The sequence below is a fragment of the Pongo pygmaeus genome, chromosome 11, assembly GCF_028885625.2.
Source record: "Pongo pygmaeus isolate AG05252 chromosome 11, NHGRI_mPonPyg2-v2.0_pri, whole genome shotgun sequence".
NCBI lineage: Eukaryota > Metazoa > Chordata > Mammalia > Primates > Hominidae > Pongo > Pongo pygmaeus.
In genome coordinates, this window is record NC_072384.2 from 85,541,381 (window position 1) to 85,565,021 (window position 23,641).

General features: G+C 32.5%; 1 long non-coding RNA gene and 1 other non-coding gene across 2 annotated transcripts in view; one reads left to right on the forward strand and one right to left on the reverse strand.

The window, feature by feature from the left end:
* Positions 1–23,641, reverse strand: part of LOC129031695 (uncharacterized) — a 249,247-nt gene that overhangs the window by 158,071 nt on the left and 67,535 nt on the right. The window lies entirely within an intron of this gene.
* LOC129032244 (U8 small nucleolar RNA) lies at positions 13,728–13,860 on the forward strand. Its single transcript, XR_008501260.1, has one exon. It is a non-coding gene; the product is annotated as a U8 small nucleolar RNA (small nucleolar RNA).

A 23,641-nucleotide genomic window follows, 5' to 3' on the forward strand; every position in this document is an offset into this window, starting at 1 on the left:
TCTCTCCTCTTATAAAGCCACCAATGCCCTACCCTATGACCTTATCTAATCGTAGTTACCTCCCAAAGATCCAAGCTCTCAAATACCATAGTTGGATTTCCTACTCTCTTAATACTATTAACATAGAGATTAAGTTTCAACATGAGTTTCAGAGGGGACAAACATTCAAGCCATAGCAAAATCCAATATTGGTAATTTAATTAATATTTTCTCCTCTAATAAACTCATGAGTAAATGCACATATGTCTTTTAACCTATCATTTTATTCACTGCCCAGTGCTCACAGAGTACTAGCCAAATATATCTGTGCATTTGAATCTGGCCTCAGCAGACTCTAACTTCCCATGTCACTCTTTCAATAATTCATATAGTTTAGGCCTCTTCCATTTTTTTCTGTTTCATAACCCAGCAATAGGACCTCACATAGGTGTCTAAGTACTGGTTTAATCAGGCTTGCCTTGGACTTATGTAAGAAAGAAATCTTATAATTTACCACAAAACCAAGATTCTAAGTCTGTTCTATTACTACCAAGTAAGAATCTGACAGAAAATATAAAAATAAAAATAAAAATCCCAAACCACTTTGAGATGGAAAAGATATAATAGAGAAACTTTGAGATTGCAGAGATCAAGCAGAAATTCTGAAAGTGCTTTAGTCTTCATACCACCAAAATAACATAGGAAAATAGTGAATAGCTGACAAACCCAGGGTTAAAGACTGAGAATTACCTTCTAATATAAAATATTTTCCTCTAATATTTAGCAATAGAACTCTCCAAATTTTAGCCAAGCCCATAACCACCCACTTAAAGATTGTAGCTCCCAGCCCCCTTGCAAGTCCATTTGGTTATATAATTAATTTATTACCAGTGGAACATAAGCAATGTACACAATGACTAAGTGTTAACCATTAAGTAATTGAAAGGGTAATCTTTCTCTCTTTTCACCTTCCCAAAGCTACAATATTATAGAATATACTATTGATATAGATTCTAATCTTAACTGACTATGAAAATGATGGAACAGATACATAGTCCAGCAGAAGGTAGAACTAACTTGGGTATTTAGGTGACCTTGTAGAGCAGAACTACCTATAAGTATATATACATGTACCTTCTCAATATCCCTGGCCAGTTAAGCAGAAAGGAAATAAGACACTAACTTGATAAAGACTTAAAATTTGGAGCTTCAGTATAGTTGTTAAGATTACGAGGTACTTTAAGCATTACAGAGGTGTTTTGTGTGATAAAGAACAAACAGGGGCAGAATACCAGCTTCCAATATTTATTGATTTTAAGCTGGTTGGGCATGAAATGCCAAAATAAGCACAAACAGTGTCAAGTCCAGAACACATTTTTCAAAATAAGGGGAAATAATCATATTTAATACTTGCTTCAACTGAGTCAAACAATTTGCAATACCTCAACTCATACAAAGGTTGCAAAGTAACACCTCGATTAAGTGTTAGGGCCATTCTAATATGTCAGAAGACCTGGGTTGTGGAAGAGATAAAGGAACAACAACAATTTTTACATGTTTTTCAGACATTTACCTCAAATGAAGAGACGTTGGGAAGCAGTAGGAAAGCTAAGGCAATGGCACTTGATATAATCATTTAGACTGAAAATGTATGGATTAACTGTAATATATTGCAGTCCTAAGCCCCCAATGTGACTGTACTGGGAGATGGGGCCTTTAAGAGGTGTGGGGTAATCAGGGTAAGATAAAGTCATGGGAATAGGGTTCTCTTGATAAGATTAGCAGCTTTATAAAAAGAAACTCTCTCTCCATCATATGACAAGACAGTGAAAATGTGGCTAACTCTTCTTAGGAAGTGGGCCCTCATCAGGAACTAAATCGACATCACCTTGGTCTTGGACTTCCCAGACTCAAGAACTGTGAGAAATAAATGTCTTTTTTTTAAGCCACTCAGGCAAGGGTATTTTGCTATAGCAGTTGGAGCAGACTAATACAGTAGACCAATGGTCAGACAAAATGCAACAGTAATATATACATTTTTAAGTCAATTTAAAGAAATCAGAGAACTGCTAAGATATCCAAGGCTTGAAGATCCAAATCTTGGAAGAAAGGAATTTTTTTGAGATGAATCTAATTGTTTTGTGTAGAGTTTTTCTTCAGGAATGTGTTGCCAGCAGACTGCACTAAAAAAATACTTTAAAAGTCTCTGGGTGGAAGGATGGATGGGCTGAGCAACCGAGTGAAGGTTGAAGTCAAGGTAACCATGACATAAAAGGTCAAGATCTTCACACATCCCTCTACCCCAAAAAGATCCCTGAAAAAGAATGGAGGTAATTAGAGGTAAGGTTGTATGCAGCAATTTCCCCCTTGAGGTTTTTGCTGAATTCTAATCAAGCAGGGCAAGAGGCAAATAAATCAAGAAAATAAAAAAAACACTAAAATACAGACCAATTTTTGCACTCTTATAATATTAAGAAAGAAAACTGTAGTTTAGAATTCACCAAGAAATAAGGGTTCCAATAAACACTCAAAGTTTGCAGCCAATATGAATGGAGGCCTATGCCATAGGAATTATTGTTAGCAAGAGATAATATCAGATTTTCAAAAGTGAAATCCCACTGGAGTCAGCTTAGACTGTAATTTGGGATAATCTCCATGTACAGCTCTTTGATGAAGGACAAAGTAAATGTTTCCTGACAGTAAATCAAATAAGTCATAGTCTCTAAAATTTGACATGGAAAATATTAAAATATTATTAAAATTATCATTTATATTAACAAAAACAGCAAAAACAAAAAGGGAAACTAGCTTATAGAAACAAACTCAGAGGTGACACATACTTTGCACTAATTGGCAATAATTTTTTTTAAACTGTGATTAAAATAATGAAAACAATAGTAAGCAATATATAGAATTTTACCAGGGAACTAAAGACTATAAGAATTGAATGGAGATTCTGAAATTTTTTTAAAGAATGGAAAATTTAGAATGAATGTATTCAATAACAAATTGGACATAACAGAAGACAGATTAAATTAACTAAATAGAACAGTAGAAAATGATTCATCCAAGAAACAAAGATTTTAAAAAGGAAAATACAGAGGATATTAAACACATGGGGCTTGATTTAAATTACTAAATATATATTATTAGGGTCCCAGAAGAGAAAGAGAATGGAACGGAGAAACAACCTTCTAAAGAGGAAAAGGATAAGAATCTTCTAAATATAAAGACAAACATCAAAGTAAAATCTCATGAAAATCAAGCAAGATAAACATACAGAAAGACACAACTAGTCACAATGTACAAAAAGCTTCTGAAAATCAGAAGGTGTATAGTAAATTATAAAAGCAGCCAAATAAAAGAGATACAGTTGCTCTCTGCTATTCATGGGGGATTGGTTCCAGAACCTCACAGAGACACCAACATCTATAGATGCTCAAATTCCTGATATAAAACGAAGTAGTATTTGCATATCACCTTTGCACATCCTCCTGTATACTTTGAATCACCTCTACATTGCTTATAACACCTAATACAACGCAAATGCTATGTAAATAGTTGTTATACTAATTCATTTAAGGAATAATAAAAAAGTCTGTATGTGTTCAGTACAGATGCAAATTTTTCGTAATTTTTCCATTTGCAGTTGATTGAATTCATGGATATAGAACCCACAGACATATGTCATGTTTAAAGATAAAATAATAAAATTGACAGTTTATTTCTCAAATAATTACATAAAAGAGAAGAAAATAAGTGATACCTTTAAAGTGATGAAGAAAATAACCAGCAAACCTAGAAATTATACTTCCATCAAAAATATCATTTAAAAGTAAAAACATTTCCAGACAAATAAAAACAAACAAATATTGTTTCCAGCAGATTGTACTAAAAGAATTACTTTACAAAATTTCTTCTGACAGAGAAAACATAATCCCAGACAAAAGTAACAATATGCAGTAAGAAGTGAAGAATGACAAAAGGGGTGATTTTGTGGGTAAACGTTGATAAATATCTATTGTAGAAACAACATCATTGATACATAAGAGTTTTTAAAATTTAGAACCATAAATGCATGAAAACAAAACAAAAAAATAGGAGGGAGAAATTGATTTAATGAGTTATAATACATTATTATCCTGGGAAGCAAAGTAATCAGTTATATTAACCCCTAATGATTCAACAATGCATGTAATTTCTAGTAGTAACGAAATGTGTATCTCTCTAGCTAGTAGGATGACAAAACATAATACTGAAAAACTAATAAATAAAAAGAAGACTAAAAGAGAAAAGAAAACAAGAACATACAACAGTTGGATCAAGTGGAAAACAAATAGAAAATAGTAGGTACAAACCCCACTACAGCATTGCATTTTTTACATATAAATAAACAGTATACTGATTTAAAAATGAGTGTGAGAAAATAAAACTACTCTTGATTTCTCAGTGTTCCTGCATAAAGCCCTGGGCTCCCAAGACAAGGAATATTCACAATATAAATATTAGACGTTTGCTTTCATTTCTTCTAGATTACTTTTCACATACCTTCAGAGTTAGATCTATAGCATTTAGCTATTTGTCTACTTAATTACTGTCATTCAAGAAGACCAAATATTACAGCCCAGAATAGGTTCCTAGCTTAATCCCTAGATGATAATATAACTAGATCACCAGCATCCTAGATATTTTCACTTCAAAATGTATGGAATCTACACCTTGGAGGTGGCTGTAGGTCAAAAAGCCAGAACCATTGGATCTACTTGCCCTTTGTAAAGACTCATTTAGATTCCTAACATTAGGCTAAGAACTCAGGATCCTTTCCGTTCCATATCAGAACAAAAACAAAAACAAAAACGTGTTCCTTTCTTCTCCTTTTCTTTCTCTCTCTCTTTTGGGAAGGAAGGGGATATTATTTTTCTCCATCCTTTACCTGTAAAGCTACTCATGTAGGAAAGATTTTCCTCTGATTTTCATCATGTTGCCCAGGGATATGGCAATTTCTAGGGCAATTTGGTTCTAGGGCAATTTTATGCTGATTAAAAAGAAAACACATTTCCATTCTGCATACAGAAGATATCCATCCAATATAAGGACCCAGAGGGTTGAAGAAGAAACAATAGAAAACATACCCTATAAAATGCATAATTTTTTAAAAAGCCAAATGAAGTCATACTAATGTATGATCAATTGTATCTAAATGCAAGGAGTGCTACTAGAGATAAAGAGGAACAGATAAAGCAAAAAAGTCAACTCATAAAGTAGATATAAAAATATATTTAAAAACGATGAAAATAGAGCATAGAGAATAGAAAACTTTACAATTATAGTGGGAGTAACTGATTAAACAACCATACAAAAAATTCAGTAATGTGAACTCTGAAAATTTGAGACAGGTCTCAGTTAATTTAGAAAGTCTATTTTGCCAAGGTTGAGGATGCACCCGTGACACAGCCTCAGGAAGTCCTGAGGACATGTGCGCAAGGTGGTAGGGGCACAGCTTGGTTTTATACATTTTAGGGAGACAAGAGACATCAATCAATATTTGGAAGAAGTACATTGGTTCCATCCAGAAAGTCAGGGACAACTTGAAGCACAGAGGGGGCTTCCAGGACACAGGTAGGTGACAGAAAAATGGTTGCATTCTTTTGAGTTTCTGGTAAGCCATTCTAAATGAGGCAATCAGAATAAGCAACTATGTCAGTGAGCAGAGGGATGACTTAGTAGAATGGGAAGGAGATTTTGTTTGAGCAGTTCCCAGCTTGAATTTTCCCTTCAGCTCAGTGATTTTGGAGACCCAAGATATTTTCCTTTCACAGTAACTATTTAGAATACATGAAAGATATTAACAAACTTGACTTAAATTGCATATATAAACAGGGGACAAAAAAGTAGACATTCTTTTAAAACACACGGAAATTTTACTTCATTGATGAAATACTAGAATACAAAACAATTCTTCACAACTTCCAAATTATTTAAATCAGGTATAGTACAATTACAAAAAATATAAATATAAATATAACTAGAAAAGCCCCACTATTTGGAATTTAAGAAAACACACTTATAAATAACCCATGTGTAAATAAGTAGTTATAATAAAAACTAGAAAATATTTTTAAGTGAATGGGAAAAGCAATACAACATATAAAAATGCTGTTTATAAGAAAATTTATAGACTTAAACTACATATAAATATATATATTAGAACAAAAAAGAATGAAATTAATGATTAAAGTATCCACGTTATTAAATTAGAAATATAATGTCAAATTAAACTTGTACAGTAGGCAAAGGAAAATAATAAAAATAAAATCAGAAATTAATCATATACCAAAAACTGTGATATAGAGTCACAAAATAAAATAAAATCAATTTCTTTGAGAAGGTTATTAAAGTTGATAAATATTAGCAAGACTGATAAAAAGAAAATTACCAATATAGGAATAGAAAAGATAACATTGCTGTAATACAGATCCTACAGGTACTGAAAACAATAAAAGGATATAATGGGCAATTTTATGGGAATAAGAAAATTATTAAACAAATTCCTAGAAAAACACAAGTTAAAAATGACTGCAGAAAAATATAAACACCTGAAGCTTCTGGTGTTTATAAATAAAAGCCTTCTCACAAAGATGCCAGCTGTAGATGGTCAAAGGTGAAGTCTCCCTAACATCTGAATATCAAAAAGCACCGATGTTGCAAAGAGTTTTCCAGATAACATAAAAAGAATGAACATTTACCATTTGGTCTTAGGCCTTTAACAGAACTTTTATTCTAAATTGTAACAAGAATGTTTCAGAAAAGAAAAATTACTGGCTAATCTCGCTTACAATCATAGATATAAAAATCTCTAATACCATTTTATTGAACAAAATTCAGCTATCTTTTAAAAGGGTAATACATGAAGACAAATTTGCTTTATTTCATGATTGTAAGTTAGTTTAAATTGGGAAATTAATGATAAATAGAATAAACAGGAAATTATATGATCATATCAATAGATGTAGAAAATAGTTGATAAAAATTCAACATACGTTTATGTTAAAACTTTCAGTGACCTAGAAATAAAATAAAACTTATCTATGAAATTTATTCTTAAAAATCCAATTGTATATATCATATTAATATAAAATATTGAAAGTTTTCCCCTTAAGACTGAGAATGAGACAAGGATATTGTTATCACTACTACTTAACATCACTCTTGAAGTGCTTGCTAATGCAATAAGACAAAAGAAATAAAACATGAAGATTAAAGACACAATGAACTTATTGATTTTATAGGCAGCATAATACCATATTTAGAAAATCCAAGAGAACCTACAAATAAGATTAATGAGTATTTAGATACATTGTAGAATACAAGGAAAACATATAGTTTTAATATATGCAGTGAAAATGGAAAACTAACAATCATTTGCAATTGCATCAAAAATCAATGCATCATAGTCCAGTGAAATATACACAGAAATTCGATGAAAAAAACTGGGAAGAATTGAAGAGGATTTATATCAAGTAGCATTTTAATCCATTTATAGATTGAAAGATACTGTTGTGAAGATGTTGGTTTTATTTTTTACATGTATAAGCTAATTCTAAAATTTATGTGAACATTTAAAAAATAGAAAATAAGATATTTAAGAAAAGTTGTCAAAATTAGACTATTAGATGAAATTAAATATCTCACAGGATAGGGGAATAATTCCCTGATCTTGTAGCCAGGAAAAATTTCTTATGAAGGGAAACATTCTGATCTTAAGGAGAAAGATTAATATATTGAAATAAATTAAAATTTAAGAATTGTTGCCCATTTTCACATATATTAAAAGAGTGAAAATTCAACATGCACAGAGAAATAATATTTATGAATATAATTTTTAAAGTTTTTGAACAAATCAATATGAAATGTAAAAACAGGTAAAAGATTTGAATAAATATTTTACATAAGAAATGATAATAAACATATGAAAATGCACTCAAATCATTAGTTATAAAAACTTTAATTAAAATGGCAATGAAATACTATGACACGGAAATGACAAGTCTGAGACTTCTTACATTGTGGTACATCACCTTATTCCAAATTTTATCAGAACCAATGTCAGACAGCTAATGAGTGATAGACACTTAAAAAAATTAAGCTGTTCTTGTTTGAGGTACCATATAAATATCCATAGGAAGAGGGCCTAAATCAAATACATGTTTATAGAAAAAATGTAACTGTGAGCCAGAAAAACAGTTAAAATTATAGTTTTTATTTATTTTTTCAAACTTAAGAAAAAATTTAAGTCAGAGTTTCAACCTACAAAATAACACTACTACCCTGCATTTGTAAAACAATTTTCACTTTTTATTGTTTAATAAAAATTTTTATTAATTTTTATTAAATATTAAACATTCTTAAAATATTTCACAGGATAGGAGAATTATTCGCTGATCTTGCAGTCAGCAAAAATTTCTTACGAAGGGAAACATTTTGATCTTATATTATTTAGAATAAGAGAATTATTTCTCTGTTTTAAGATCATTATTTTACTAAGCCTCACAATAATTGTATGTTTGTCAGAAAATAAGATAGTTTTGTAATTTCATAAAAAACTGGTAATTAGGGAGATGAAAAGATCCCAAAAATGAGCCGATCTGTTAAAGTCTTTAATCAAGTGCTAGTTTCTGCCCTCAGCATAGAATAATCTGTACAGTTTTTAATGCTATTTCAGTTTCTTTCAGTAATGACATTATGTAATAGGGACAGAAGAATGAACATAATAACAACTAAAAGCCTTTTATTTCCATTGTTCCTTACTTTTCCTTAAGGATGTCTTGTCTAGAATCTTCTAAAAGCTTATTCAAGTCAACACTAGTTGTCAACAAGACCAGCAGCAAAGTTCTCATTCTGAAAGCAACCAACATTGCCATTGATTTTTTTTTTCTATCCTCTCTATTGGATTTTCTTTCTTCTTTCCTTTCTATTGGAGTTCTTATTTCCTCTAACACCTGTATTTTCTTAGGTAACCCCATTGTTTTATGAGAGTATATCATTCATTATTCACTGTTAGTTTAGTTAAGCTGTAAAAATATTTCAGCAGAAAACACAACACAGGTTTATTTTTCACTCATATTAATGCTGGTGTGGATTAGGTGACTCATCAGGGCAGCAGTGACTTAGCGAATTGGGCTAATTTATTCTTGTGACTGTGGCCTCCCTTGTCACTTTGGAGGTAAAGTGGAAAGTGCAGAAATTCCCCATCAACTCTTCAATTCTTAGTCCACAAAATGGTCCATGTTATTTCCACTCAGCTCAGAAAACTAGGTGCAGAATCTGTATGGTAGATATGCAACTGCAAGGAGGTAAAAAGTATAATTCATCTAGGTTCCCAGTAAAAACAAGGGAATCTAATGTTGGTAGACAACTTAAATGTTTACAGCAAAAAAAAATTTGAAATTTTTGTATATCTGAAAACAACTTTATTCTACCATCAGTTTTTATTGGTAGTTGATGTTGATATTAAATTCTATGAAATTAATTTAACCAAAATATTGAATAAGTTTTTCATTGATTTATTTTTCCAATTGATGCCCTTGATAAATCTAATATCATCATGATTCTTGGACCCTTGAATTCTATAATCGTGCAGCAACATGTCTCATGATAGACATTAAAGATGGCATAAAATATCACCCTGTAGATCAATGTCCTTCCATTCCAGAGATTTTTATTTCTTTGGATATTGTTCAAAATTTTGTATTATTTCTGTAAATCTTAGTATTTATATTAGAGCAATAGATTGAGACCCTATACTAATTAATCAAAATATTTTAAATTTCTGAAAGCCTTTACTGTATCCCTGCCCTAAATATTTCATGTCTGACTGCTATTGAAAAAAGAAGTGAAAGATAAAATAAATGTCTTAAATATTACTTGTCTCACAGTTGATCAAACATGCTATCTATTTTTCTCCTCTCTCTGAGGCATAAACATCGCTTCTGTCTGTCCAAATCTTAATTACCTCACTCAACACTTTTGTTTCCATCTTCTAACTCTTTTACATGCTTGTTCCTCCATAAGATGAATTTTGAACTCTACCCCACCTTCCTAAGAAGCTGTATATTTGTTTTTTATTGAGGTACAATTCACATAACATAAAACGAACCGTGTTAATATAAACAATTTGGTAGTGTTTAGTATATTTATACTATTGTACAATCACCATATCTGTCTAGTTCCAAAACATTTTTATCACATATCCCCCAAACTCATACATATAAATATTCATTCCCCATCCTCCACTCCCCCACTGTCCCTTCAGTCCCTGGAAAAAAACTGCATTCTCTCTGTATGTATTTATTTTAAATACTTTCTATAAATGTAATCATGTAATGGTAATCATACAACTATAAAAACGATCTTTTATGTTTGGTTTATTTTACGAAGCATGTTTTTGAGGTTTATCTATGTTATAGCAAGCTTCAGTCCTTCATTATTTTATGGCTGATTATTATTATATCATATGGATATACCCATCTTGTTTGCCCATTTTTCAGTTGATAAACTTGGGTTGTTTCCACCTTTTGGCTATTGTAAATGGTGCTGCTGTTAACATCCATGTACAAGTTTTTGCTTGAGTATCTGTTTTTAATTTTTTTGGTAAATACCTACGAGGAGAATCCTGGGTCATATAATACTTTCAAATTTAATTTTTTGAGGTACTGACAAACTTTTTCCCAGAATGGCTGAATAAATTTACATTCCTTTTAGCAAGGTTTAAGAGTGTCTCTTTGTCTATATCTTCACTAATACTTGTTATTTTCTGTTTTTTGCATATTTTTGCTTTGTGTATAGTTATAGCCATTCTAATGGATATAAGATGCGTATCTTATTGTGGTTTTGATTTGCATTAGTCACTATGGTGACTAACGATGTTGAGCAACTTTTCATGTACTTCTTGGGCATTTGTATATCTTTTGCTTATACTTAATTTGGATTATTTCACTTTTTGTTGTTGAGTGGGGAGAATTATTTATATATTCTGCATATAACACCCTTATCTTATATGTGATTTTCAAATATTCACTCCCATTTTATAGGTTGTAGTCTAACTTTCTTGATAATGCCTTTGAAGCAGAAAAGTATTTCATTTTAATGGGATTTAATTTATCTGCTTGTTTTAGATTTTGTTACTTGCATTTTTGGTGTCATATCTAAGAATCAATTGTCAAATTCAAGGTAATAAAGTTGCAATCATTTTCTTCTAAAAGCTTTATAGTGTTAGCTCTTATATTTAGGTTATTTCATTTAGTTAATTTTTGTGAATAGTGTAAGGTAGGAGTCCGACTTCAGTCTTTTACTCGGGAATACCAAGTGATCTCAATAGCATTTGTTGAAGACAATTTCCTTTCCACGTTGTGTATTCTTTCCACTCTTGTCAGGGATCAGGTCAAAACAACTGTCCATCAACAGATGAATAGATTAAAAATATGACAAATAAATATAATGGATCATCATTTTGCCTTAGAAAAAGAGAAGAATCCTGCCACTTGTAACATGGATGAAGTTGGAGGACATTATGCTAAGTAAAAGAAACTAGTCATAAAAGGACAAACACTTCATAGTTCCACTTATATGAGATATTCATAATAGTCAAACTCATAGAAGCAGAGAATATTGATTGCCATGGGCTGGGAAATAGGGGATATGGGAAATTGCCAGTTATGATAGATGAATACAGATCTTCTGTACAACATAGTACCTATATTTAATATGGTATTGTGCACTTCAAAACTTGTTTAAAAAGGATATCTTGTGTTGTGTTCATATGCTTGCTCTCTACAAAAAAATAGGCACAGGAAACTTTAGGAGATATTGGACATGTCTATTATCTTGTTCGTGGTGATGGTATCATGGATGTTCATGTATGTGCAAATTCATGAAAGTGGACACATTAAACATGAGCAGTTTTTGTATATCAATAATACCTCAAAAAGCTGTTAAAATTGTGTGACATATAAGAATAATGAAGATATTAATTTAAATGTCATAGAATACTATCAGTGTATCAGTGTATTAAATAGCTTTAAATACTCATAGTAACTAGAACAACATCTACCACACAATCGACACTAAATAATTATCAATTTTCTTCTTTATCTCTCCTTTCATGTTTTAGTTGGTCAATTTTAAAAACATGCATTAAAGAAGATTGACAGTTATTGTCATAATTATATTTTCTTTCAATTTTGCTGTGAAATTAAATGTAGAGGATTTATATTTCCTTCCACATTAAGAAGCAGATAATCTATTATTAGATGTCATTGTCATATAAGTATGTATTCTTTATTTTTCACAGAATACTGAATCTTATTCTTGTTAAGTATTTGTCTAAATACTTTTAATTCTTGTGACTATATGATTATACTTCATATGTTAACTCATGAAAGAATGAAAAAAGGATTATTTCAACTTTTTTAAAAATATTTTTTCTTACAATAGTTTGCAATTATTGAGAAAAAATGAATATATTATCGTTATATATAAGGACACTGTCATAGAAACTGACCACAATGCACATTAAAATAAATTATTAAAGAAAATAATCATCAACCTCATCACTATCACCTAACATTTATATTGTGCTTATTATACATGATACACTGTTCAAGTCCTTAAGATTTATTGTTATTCAATTTTCTCAACATTCTTATATTAAGTATTTTTCTTTTATAGATGCAAGACCTGAGGCACAAAATCTTTTAAAATCTTGCCCAATATTATAGAACTGTGTTAGAACTTACAGCTCTACTCAGACAGTCTTACTTCATTGTTTCTGCTCCTAATCACTTGATGGATAGGTATTTTTCAATTTGTGTCATTATTTAAGTTAATGTATTTTACTGATTCCTGAGTGGAATAAAATTTAAATGAGTACATGATTTTTCTAAACTTGTACTAATTTTATATTAAAATATACGTCATTTTTTATAAATTCATGCAATTCTGGATTCTGTGAATTACTAATTGTTTCTGGACAAAATTAACAGAGAGAAAATTGTTCTTATATTTTCTAAGGAATAGTTTTATCAGCAGCTTTATTTATTTATTTATTTATTTATTTATTTTTATTTATTTATTTTTTTCCTGATTGCTTAAGTGTAATTTTGAGGAATAAACTCGATAATGACTTTAAGGAAAAAGTGAAACATTGAATTTGCTCTTAAATATTAACAAGTTTAATATGTTAATAAAATAGCATAAAATATTGTATTCCAGAGGTAATTAAAAATGACAATACCATTAAAAGTGCCACCTTCAAGTGAGATTTTTATATTTTTATTTTTTGTTGCATTTTATGTTTTATCTTTCCAATAGAAAATGAATAGTAAAATACTGTGACTAGTGACAGTAGTGTTCTCATGTTATGTGGATTTCAACAACAAATATCTAGAGAGTGACAAAAAGTGGTGATTTTTAAGAGTATACTACAAAAACCAAGTTTGCTAAAGGTTAAATGGTGCTAACAAAGAAATATTAACTTCAAAGAAAATGACATTTTTAAACCTGTCCTAGAATGCACTTTGTATTAATATTTGTAAATTTATACATTGGTTCCTGAAAGGAGATCAGGGCTATTTTATTTACATAAAATAAAGCAAACTATTACCATTGATATTAATTTTCTAAGTCCTACTTTGATATAGAAAGTGATCATATAGAATCTGGAAATTATACTTCTTAAATATCACTAGGTATTGTCAGCTGGGATAATCTTTACCTGTTCCTTCTTTTGGAGGGCAAATTAGGACATGATTGGGGTTCACATGATATGCGATTAACATCTCTGAGTAATCAGGACTTACAGCACCCTGATTGCGCCTATCTGATTCTTCCTGAAAAAAAATTACCAGGAATGATAAAGAGGTGATCACTTATATGGTTAATTATTTTTAAATTTCCATTTATTTATTTAATTTAATGGAGAAGTCAATATTAAAACTCTTGAAATTGTCCAGTTGGCAATAAGTAATATAAAATGCTTTTCTGTCTTAAACTACAATTTCCAAATACTTCTGTGATGTGAATTCCACTACCTCTATCTAAGCAGAGAAAATTTGAGAAAAATACTTTGCAATATAAAAAATAATAACATTATTCGCTAATATTTTCAACTTATAAATTTGAACTACATCTGTAATTATACTGAGTATTTTTATAGCGAATAGAATTTCTATATGATGTTTGATCACTTTTGCTCTTATGAAAACACAAAATACATTTAGTTTGTATTGTAGAGACATGGAATTTAGTGAAAAATATGCCTCCTTCTATTCCTAACTAGATATTACCACTTGTGGCTTCAATAGGAACCTCAAACTTACTGAAGCCATTTTCCAGAGAAGCCAAACCAATAGGATAAATATAGTTATACAATAAGTCCTCTCTTAACTTTGTTGATAGGTTCTTTAAGCAAAACAATGTACAGCAGATCTTCAAATAAGGTTGCTTCCTGTTTCCTTCAATGTTGGTTGTTTCATTATAACGTTGATGAGAAGAAAAACATTGGCTTTGTTATACATATTTTTGCTTAAGCTCATATTTTCCAAGAATTTATTAATGATATTAAATGAGAATTTACTGTAGATAAGAGAAGATTTATTATGATAATTGAGTCATGCAATTATGGGGGCTGAGAAGTCCCACAACATGCTGTCTGCAAGCTGGAGACTCAGGAAACTTGATGGTATAATTCAGTCTGAATCCAAAAGCCTGAGAACCAGGGAACCCAATGATGCCACTCCCAGTTTAAGGCCAAAGGCCTGAGAACCAGAAAGTGGGAGCAGGCACTGGTGTCCCCGAGTCTGAAGGCTGAAGGACTAGGTGCTCTGATGTCCAAGAGCAGAAGATGGATGTCCCAGCTCAGAAAAGAGACGAAGCACTAGCCCTTTCTCTTTTTGTTCTATCCAAATTCTTAATGGATTGGGTGATGCCCACCAACATTGGTGAGAGCAGATCTTCTTTACTCAGTGTACTGATTCAAATACTAGTTTATTCCAAAACCACACTCACAGACACACCCAGAAATGTTTTTCCAGCTGTCTGGCATCCCTTAACACAGTCACGATGATACAAAAAATCAGACATCACAATTATTATTTATATAATCTTCATCAAATTGTTCTCTCTCAAATATGTTTTTACTTAGTATTCATAATATCATGGCAATATTCTTTCCTAACTAGTGATGCCAAACATCTGCGAATCAAATTACATGAATCTATTTTCCTAATATCCTCCTTCATAGCTTAATATTAATGCAATTTCTTTTCTCCTTTTTTTTTTTTTTTTTTTTTTTGAGACGGATTCTAGCTCTGTGGTCTAGACCGGAGTGCGGTGGCGCAATCTTGGCTCACTGCAACCTCCGCCTCCTGGGTTCAAGCTATTCTCCTGCCTCAGCATTTTGAGTAACTGGGATTATAGATGCACACCACCACACCCAGCTAATTTTTTGTATTTTTAGTAGAGATAGGATTTCACCAAGTTGGCTAGGCTGGTCTTGAACTCCTAACATCAAGTGATCCACCCACCTCAGTCTCCCAAAGTGCTGGGATTACAGGAGTGAGCCACTGTGCCTGACCTTGTTTTCTTTTTTTGACTTTATTTGCAATAATTTATCTTTAGTGATATACTTTTTAAACACAGATTATTTCCAGCTCTTGTTTTTCAACTTTTATCTCTTTTTCATTTTCACATTAGGACAAGAGTGTTTTCTTTTTCTAAAATGCAAAACCAAAGTCATCTTTCAAGAAAAAAATTTTTCAAAAATTTCCTGTTGCATATAGACAAAAGATCAAAATTTTCTAGCCTAGGATGTGAGACCCACAGGCACAACATTCTGGCCTGGTCTACTAGCCTCTTTCACTTTATGTTAAAAATATAATGAATTGTATCAGTTTCTTAGTCATGTCAAGTACTTTCATACTTTTTCCTAGGCTAAAGGAGAAGGCCATGTGGCTCTCTAGAAGAGACCTAGATAGATTTTGAAAACAACAACTTTGTGGTCTGATTTAGTCCTTGATACTGAAACCTGATTACAAGGACTGACAATCACTTTGTTTCTGGTAATTTCCTAAATACAGTTGGATGATGGGTTTTTACAAGAATCTTAAATCCTACCTCACAACCATTATCACATGAGTTGATCCAACAATTTATCCTATAACAAAAGGAACAGGAGGGAACAACTCCAATCTAATCACAGTTAACATTTTCTGTTTTCTGATCAACAGAATTCAGCAATAACACAAACCTGAATCACCAGATTGATATACTCTGCCCTTCCATAAAATGGGGCTGATTGCAAAAGAGAAAAAATTAATTAAAATAAATGTCCCTGTGAGCAGTTATTAACTAGGTTATAGTGTTCCCTACTGGAAAATGCTCAAGAAAAATTAGACAAGGTCATTTTGTGACTGTGGTGGAACAAGACAAATGAAATGCCATTTTGTAATCATGCCCAAATATTATAGAAAAGAAGGACTCTATACCACCATAAAATGATCAAACCTTTTCTTCTTCTGGCTGAAACGAATTACTGCTTTTTCATTACCAATGAGAAACCTAGCTGCAAGTACTTACACCCATCTCTTAGACATAAATTATTTGGAGATCCAGTCATCAAATTGCCCTCACTTTCTGTCAGCACTGAATCCTTGAACTCTCTTCCAATCACTGAATTAACACACTGTAACTTTTTCTTACCAAGAAGCCCCTTTGTATGTAATTCCTCTTGGTGTAGATAATTAATATACCTAACTCTGCTTAAACACAGTCAATATATTTGTGCCACTCTTTGCACATTGGAATTAAACAAATCTTCATTCCTTTTTCTTCTTTACTCCTATACCCAATCAATCATAGGTTCTTTCAATTGTTTTTCTTAAATTTCAGATATTTCAGTTTTCCATCTCCATCGGAACCCATTGTAACCACCTGATTCATCCCATATCCATTTTTTTCTGATTTATTAATCCCTAAAAGATCTCCCTAAACTCGAGGTTTGACCCCTCTGCAATGCAGTGAAAATGAGTGTGACAGCTATTTTTTTTTTTTTTTTTGGTCAATTTTACCAGGATACTGAAAGAACTGGTAAAATCATTATTTCTGGCTGTGTCTGTGAGGATATTTCTGGAAAAGATGAATGTTTGAATCAGGAGACTGAATACAGAACATCTTCCCTCATCAATATGGGCAGGCATCATCCAATCTGTCGAGGACAAAAAAAAACAACAACAAGATTTGGAGGAAGTCTGAATTTGGAGTAGGAGACGGGACTCAACTCCAAAGGTGGGGCTTGAACATGGGACCAAATTGAGGACTAGCTAAAACAGGTCAGGAGTGGAAGCAGCTTTCCTAAACACACGCCTAGCAGTATGCCATGTGAGTTTACCATTGCCATGGCAACACCCAGAAGTTACCACCCCTTTCCATGACAATGACTCAACAATCTGGAAGTTACCACCCTTTTCCCAGAAATTTCTGTATAAACTGCCCCCTAATTTGCATATAATTAAAACTGGATATAAATACGACTGCAGAACTGCCTCTGTGCTGCAACTCTGGGCACACTGCCTACAGGGTATCCCTGCTCCACAAGGAGCAGTACTTCTGCTGCTGCTGCTGTACACTGCTACTTCAGTACACCGCTGCTTCAATAAAAGTTGCTCTTTAATACCACTGGCTTGCCCTTGAATGCTTTCCTGGGTTAAACCAAGAACCCTTCTGGGCTTAGCTGCCATTTTGGTGCTTGCCTGTCCTGCAGCAAATTCATTGTCTCTCCTTAAGCTGGAACATTCATCTTCTCTTGCCCTCATCCATGGGCAGTTCTTGATTATCAGGAGTTCAGCCTTAGACAGGGAGTTACGCCACTGACGCCTGTGATTCTCAGACCTTCAGACTTAGACTGAATTACACCATTAGCTTTCCTGGGTCTCCAGCTTGCAGATGGCATATCATGGGAATTCTCAAGCCTCAATAATCACATGAGCCGATACAGTCATGAATCGCTTAACAGCAAGGATATATTGTTAGGGAATTTCATCATTGTGAAAACATTACCAAATGTACTTACATAAACCTAGGTGGTATAGCATACTACACAGCAATAGATTCAGCCTATTGCTCCCAGGCTACAAATCTACACAGCATGTTACTGTACTGAATACTGTAAGCAATTGTAACACAAAGGTATTTGTGTATCTAAACAGACACAAACATAGAAAAGGTACAATAAAAATACAATATAAAAGTTAAAATGGGCCGGGCGCGGTGGCTCACGCTTGTAATCCCAGCACTTTGGGAGGCAGAGGCGGGTGGATCAAGAGGTCAGGAGATCGAGACCATCCTGGCTAACATGGTGAAACCCCGTCTCTACTAAAAATACAAAAAATTAGCCGGGCGTGGTGGCGGGCTCCTGTAGTCCCAGCTACTCGGGAGGCTGAGGCAGGCGAATGGCGTGAACCTGGGAGGCGGAGCTTGCAGTGAGCCGAGATCGCGCTCCAGCCTGGGCGACAGAGTGAGACTCCGTCTCAAAAAAAAAAAAAGTTAAAATGGTACACTTGTATAGGGCACTTACCATGAAGGGAGCTTGCAGGGATGCTTCTGAGTAAGGCAGTGAGTGGTGAAATGAATGTGAAGGCCTAGGACATAACTGTACATTATTGACACCACTGTAGACTTTATAAACACTGTATACTTAGGCTACACTAAATTTATTAAAAAATATTTTCTTTCATCTATAATAAGTTAACCTTAGCTTACTGTCATGTTTTTACATTAAAAACTCTTTACTTAACTTTTTTGACTCTTTGGTAGTAACATGTAGCTTAAAACACAAATACATTGTATAGTTATAGAAAATATTTTCTTTATGTTGTTATTCTATATGCTTTTTTGTTTTTTTATTTTTGTTATTTTATTCTTTGTAAAATTTTTTGTTGAAACTAAGACACAAACATACACATGAGCCTGGACCTACACAGGATCAGGGTTATTAGCATTACTGCCTTCCATCTCCACATCTTGTCTTACTGAAGGTTTGTTGAGGCAAAACCATGTATGGCGCTGTTGTCTCCTATGATAACAATGCCTTCTGTAATACCTCCTGAAGGATCTGCCTAAGGCTCTTCTTAAGGAGGTGTCACACTTTTCAAAAATACATCCATGGTGGTTTGCTTGGTTTGTTTCTTTGTTTCATCATATATTTACTTCTTGGCACAAAATGCACCATTTTTCTCTATTAATTACAACCTTTTGCTGTTGAAGTCCATGTTTTTAAACTTTTCAAGGAGCTTGCTGAGGTCTAAGAAAAATTCTGCTAAACCGTTCACTATGAATTTGGGGGGACTGTCCTTTTTCTTTTTCTTTTTCTTTTTCTTCTCTTGCAGTTTTCTTTTCTTTTGTCTCTTCTTCAGCTATCCATTCCTGTTCCAGTTCCAACAATTCCTCATTAGTCAGTTTCTTAAGAACTACCTCTAGGAGCTCCTCAATTCATCCTCATACACACCCAGGTTAAATTTGTTTGCCATCTCAATCATAGCCTTATTTCTTTTTGCAACCTCATCATCCTTGACAAATCATTTGAAGTCATGAACAAACTTCTTGTGTGTCTTCTTCCACGTGCCATTAATGTGATCTTTGGTGACATCATCCTAAACCCAAGCAAGGTTCTCAGTCATAGATGTCCTTCCACAATTGCATTAGTGTCTTCTCAGTGTCTTCCTTAGTTACAGCAATAGCCTGGTTAAAAATCTTCCTCAGGTAGTAATCTTTAAAAGCTGCTATAGCTTATTAATTCATTGGTTGGATCAAAGTGGTTTCTCTCTCCAAACACCATTTTGATGTTGGGATGAAGATTACCAATACAAGGAGGATGTTCAGGAGCATTATCAACAATAAGCAAAATATTGAAAGCTATGTTATTCTCCAAAGAATACGTTTCCATTTTGCTGGCATAGCAATTCAAGAGGGCATCTTAGAAGAGGAGCTGGCTCACCTATGTCTTCTTATTGCTCCTGTGGCAAACTGGCAGTGAGTGCCTACTGATATGCTGGAAGGCCTGCTTTTTCTGTTTTTGTTTTATTTTGTTTTGTTTTACTGTGCCAAATCATAAAGGGCTTCAATTTACAGCCAGCATCATTTCTCCCCAAATAAGACTGTTATTTTGTCCTTAAAAGCCCTGAAACCTGGCATTGATTTGGCCTTCTTATAAATGAAAGTCTTTTCAGTCATCCACTTCCAGAACAGAGAATTTTCATTCATATTGAAGATCTGGCAGGTTATTTTCCTCCAAAATCAGTTTATCTAGTTTCCAAACATTCCTTACCTGCCTTCACATTTGAACTCACAGACTCACCACATTTGAACTCACAGACTCACCACTCACTTTCAAATTATGTAATTAATAACAATTCTTGAATTGTTTAAACCACCCAGAGCTAAGAATAAATTCAATATCATAGGTGGGTTCAGCTTTTTCTTTCAACATCGCAAAGAACATTTTTGCTTTGGCTGTGATTGTAATCGTGCTGAGAGAGATACACTTCTGTGTCTAGTCCTCAATCCAGGTGATTAGAAGTTTCTCCATATCTGATATAGGCCCTTCTCAAATTGTTGTTACTCTCACTGCCTTCAATAAAACAGATCCTTTAACAGCTTCTGTCATTTTGTTCTTGCTCTTCAAGATTATAGCCATTGTGGAAAGGCATGTGCCTGACTTGTGTGTAATAATCATCACTGATTTTTTCACCTTTGTATTTCTTAATCACCTTTTATTTTCAGGTCAATCACTCAATTGGGCCTCTTACTGGCAACATTAGCAGTGAGTTTTGTATGCTGGGAGGCCATGATAAACAAAACTACGTGAGATTAAATCAAGCACAAGAGGAAATGATGCAATAAAGAGACACAGAAAACAAGGTATGTATGAAGCCACTGCCAATGTAACATGGCATACTCTTTCTCAGTGAACTTGTTTTAATAAGAAAAAAGAGTATACTCTAAAATAACAATAAAAAATATAGTATAGTAAATACGTAAACCAGTAACATAGCTATTTATTATCCTTATCATTATCAAGCATTATGTATTTTACATAACAATATATGCTTATATTTTCATATAACTGGCAGTACAGTAGATTTATTTACACGAACATCACCACAAACACATTAGTAATGCGTTGAGCTATGACATTGAACTACCATGTCATCGGAAGATAGTTTTTTTAGCTTCATTATAATCTTATGGGACCACCACTATATATGCAGTATTTTATTGAACAAAATGTCATTATGCAGTGCATGACTGTATATACTCTACTGATTCTAACTTCAGAGAATCCTGACTAATACAGTGCATTTCTGTTCAAAGTCCTCCTTAAAGCATATTCATGGTTTCCCCCTCCCCTCCAAATCTGATTTATAAAAAATGTTAAGATCTGGGCTGTAATCCCTCCTCCAACCTTTTTATTGGCCATCCTACCTTTGCTCTGTATGCTCTAATCTTACTGATTATTTATAATTCTCTGTTTTCCTCATGGTGTTTTTTACCTGTGGTCTATCTCTAAACTGTCCTCTCTCCATACCTTTCCTACTTATTTTTTAGATCTCAGTGTGTATATTACTGCCTTTAGAAAGACATTCCAGAGTATATAGGGATCCCTCAAAATAATTGCTATACATCTATACATTATGTTACAAGCTTCTTCCCCAACTCCCCTTTTCCTCAACTCTTGCAATCCTATGAGGGCAAAACCCCTGCTTTTCTTGATCAGTTCAATGTTTACATCTGAAAGGATTCTTCTTTTAATGCTTCTGAGTCCTTTGGAAAATGAATTCCACATTTTATTATATGTAATGTTAGTTAAAGTGATTAACAAACCTTTGTGTGAAAATAACTGGGTAAATGTCTGGGACGTCACTTACTTATGGTGTAAAATTTCACAAGTCATATAAATGTCATAGGATTCTATTTACTTATCAAAAGAGATGAAAATATCTATCTCAGAGATATCATTTGAAATATTTAATATGTTAATTTTTGTACATGTATAATATAAAAATTTACAGTATATGTAAATATGAGTATGCAGAAATATAAAAGTGAGCTAGCTTAATCCTTTATTTTTTTCTTATTGATATTCACATGCATTTTTTTCCTTTTAGACAATTTGTATATTTTAGATTAATAACTCCTAAATATCTCTTTTCAACCCTGAGATATTTTCAATGAAACTCCTCAATTCTCAAACTTTTTCTTTAAAAGATCCTTCTATTTTCATGAATATTATTGAGGACTGTAAAAGTATTTCGGGGTATGAGGAGAGAAATAACTAATGGGCACTGGGCTTAATACCTAGGTGATGAAATAATCTGTACAACAAACCCCCATGACACAAGCTTACCTATGTAACAAACCTGCATTTGTACTCCTGCACTTAAAATAAAAGTCAAAAAAGTATTTCATTTGTATGGCCTATGTTTATTAATATGTAGTGCATTGGAAATATACATTAAACATTTTAAAAGTATTTACTAATAGTTCATTCAAAAACTAGACTTACTCTTGAACCATATGTGTATGTAAATAAAATTTTAAGAAAATAACTACCATGTGAAAAATAAAGAGGGGCTTTTTAATTTTTTTGAAAACTTTTTAAATATCTGGAATTGTGAAACAAAGCTGGAATTTCTATCTGCTCTGCATTCAATCTTTTGCAAATGCATCATTTCATTTAAAATATATCAAGAAAAACAGCCTTTAACAGTTAGATAGTAGGGTTAAAGATGAGTATTTTCAATAGACTTTTCAGATTATGTGGATATAATTCTTTGATACTGTTCCAAAATTAACAAGTAGTGACTTGTTTGTTTGAGAGGCATTTTAAATATAATATCCATATCTATATTAATATTACATTAAAATCCATTGATCTGTCTTACAATTTGAATGGCCCCTTTTCTCATGCATGGTTTTGAAACATTATGCACTTGTCACTTGGGAAATATTGGTTCACTGAATAATAAAAATTTTCCAATTATTAACATATTTTATTACACAAGATAAAACATTACATTCATTAATATCACTACTATTCCCTTCAGTAAAGTCTCTTTAAGTACTGGGAACCTGTGAATGCCATAGTAGTGAATATGTTTTCCAAAAGTTTAATTTTAGCTTAAAAGCTTACATTTTATCATTGGCAAAACAGCTTCATTTTTTAAATGACAGTCTCACTTCATGTGTGTTTGAGATCTAAATAACCATGACTTTCCAAGTAAAAATGGTGTTCATAAAAAAAACTTGTTTAGCTCATAACTCAACAATCAAATACATTCTTCTCCTAGAGAAAACTACCATAGTTCTATATGAAGAAGCTGGCTTCATTCATATCTTTCACTTAGTCTTTTAGACTATTAGAAAGATCTGTACTCAAGGATCAGTATTTAATAAAATCAATTACTTTTATTGCTTTATCTAGAATGTTCTTAAGTAACACTGACATTTTAAAAATTGCTATGATGTGATAGCAAAAAATACAATAATTATTAACAACTAGGAAGTACAGAGCTTTTCACTTAACTGAATTTGTAGTAGGACTACTGCTGAA